We start from the raw sequence: 2205 nt of genomic DNA, 5'->3' as shown, positions 1-2205 counted from the left end.
AGTGAATAAAAAGTGATCAAAAAGTCTGATCAGAACAAAAATGGTACTGATAAAAACTTCAGATGACGGCGCAAAAAATGAGTCCTCAAACCGTCCTGAACACAGAAAAATAAAAAAGTTATAGGGGTCAAAACATGACCATTTTAAACGTATAAATTTTCCTGCATGTATTCATGATTTTTTTCGGAAGTGATACAAATTCAAACCTATACAAGTAGGGGATCATTTTAACCGTATGGACCTACAGAATAAAGATAAGGTATCATTTTTGATAAAAAATGTACTGCGTAAAAATAGAAGCCCCCAAAACTTACAAAATAGTGTTTTTTCATCAATTTTGTCGCACATTGTTTTTTTTTTCCCGTTTCACCGTAGATTTTTGGGTAAAATGACTAATGTTATTACAAAGTAGAATTAGTGACGCAAAAATTAAGCCATTATATATAATTTTAGGTGAAAATTTTTAAGAGTTATGATTTTTTAAAGTTAAGGAGGAAAAATTGAAAATGAAAAAACGGAAAAAGCCCGGGTCCTTAAGGGGTTAAAGGGGCAGGGCTGCTCACTGGTTGGCTTCTGGCAGATCCTTCTGTAACAGCCAACCAGTGAGCAGCCCTGCCCCTTGAAAGAGAGTAACTTAATTAAAGGGGTTATGTGTAGAAGGACGGTTGTAGTCACTTTTGATGACCAGGCCCAGATTGAAGTCCCTACAGCTCCTGGAATGCAGCGAGGAACTTGTGCAAACTCATCCTTGCTGACTAATGGAGATAGTCCTCTCGACCAATAGATCCCATGGATAAATGTAGGTAGGAACCACTTGGTAATGGATATTTGCTATATTATCCAGACTCCACACTTCACTCTCTGCCTCCAACCACCTCTAGTCACATGACTCTATTCTGACTTTTTTTTCAATTCCTAATCTCTCAACAGGATATCTTCCTGTCAGCGAGAGAGGAGACTGGTTGACTTTGGCAGGGACCTCCCACCTTCTAGGACTTTCAAACCATCTATAGGTGTCTAGTGCAGTGCAATAAAGTTACTTGCTTGTGCCATGCTTCTCGGCCTTTTGGCTAAGATCAAGTGTAGTATCTGTTCTTATGAGTTTCATGCCGGTGCCCGAATGATGCCGGTTTTGGGCTGGTGGGGACGGGTGCTGCATGGAGGGGGCAGGTGTACCAGGGCGTTCCGGGGCTGGTTCTGAGGAATCAGCTTGGCGGCTGCCCCGATGTGACCTGTTCCCTCCGGGTCTCGCCATGAGGCTGAGAGGGTCTAGAGCCGAAGTACTTTTGTGCCTCGGGGAGTGGTGACCCCGAGGTGCCGAAACTCACTGTGAGGATGGACTCACTGAGGGGAAGCACGGGCACCATAATCTCTTCACCTTGTGGCACTCACCTCTTGATTCCCGGCCTTCTGGCTAGGATCAGAGAAATGTTTATAGATCCGGGCAGTATATCTGCACACAGTTATTTATTTCTTTTTGTCTCACTGTGTCACTTTTTGTGTGTTGTGTGTTCACAGGATTTGTCAGGGTGCGGTAGTCCTTCTGGGTGTCCCTCCTGGCGGTCTAGGGGAGGTGTGTGTGGCTATTAGGTTCCGCACCTCCCTGCAAACACCCCAGGTACTCTTGCTTTGGCAGGGTACCTACCGTTATCGGCTCTGCGTGTAGATACCTTGGCTAACGCCAAGGGGGATGCCGGGAGCATTTGTGGTCCCCTAGTAGCTTCAGCGAAAAGGGGCATCGAACCTGGAACCTCGCAGGTACCTCTTGGTCCGCAGGTGAAGGGTAAAGTTTGTTGGGGGCCTCTCTCCTATCGGAGAAGGGCTTGCGATAGACCGCATCCTCTGTGCATGTTTTTTTTTTAGTGTAACACGTTTGCACTTTTTCTTGCATTTTGGGTGATTCGAGAGCACTTGCTTGTGCCATGTCACTGAATAACCAGTAGATGTCAGCAAAACACATTGAACGCTGCAATTCCAGAAACAACCATATGGACAAGAGTGGTGTTGTTTCTAGAGAAAAAGTCACAAGGTGTGGAGATCTAATTAGCACCGTTCCAAGCATTAAATGTAAACATTGAAGAAGAATCGGGGGAATTCTGTGTTTTTGGTCAATCATTTTTGGAAATGAGGAATAAACACAATGTACGCTCAATGTCTTCCTCCTCATCATCCGTGTGTAGCCGATTCTCCAGCGGACAGCTGAGG

The 2205-nt window shown here is 44.9% G+C and overlaps 1 pseudogene; it reads left to right on the top strand.

The window, feature by feature from the left end:
* The first annotated feature begins 1050 nt into the window (after positions 1-1050).
* LOC130344237 (U2 spliceosomal RNA) lies at positions 1051-1159 on the top strand (annotated as a pseudogene).
* Positions 1160-2205: the final 1046 nt, after the last annotated feature.

This window comes from Hyla sarda, chromosome 1 (genome assembly GCF_029499605.1).
Source record: "Hyla sarda isolate aHylSar1 chromosome 1, aHylSar1.hap1, whole genome shotgun sequence".
In the NCBI taxonomy this organism is placed as follows: domain Eukaryota; kingdom Metazoa; phylum Chordata; class Amphibia; order Anura; family Hylidae; genus Hyla; species Hyla sarda.
This window is presented reverse-complemented; position numbering and strand designations above follow the sequence as displayed.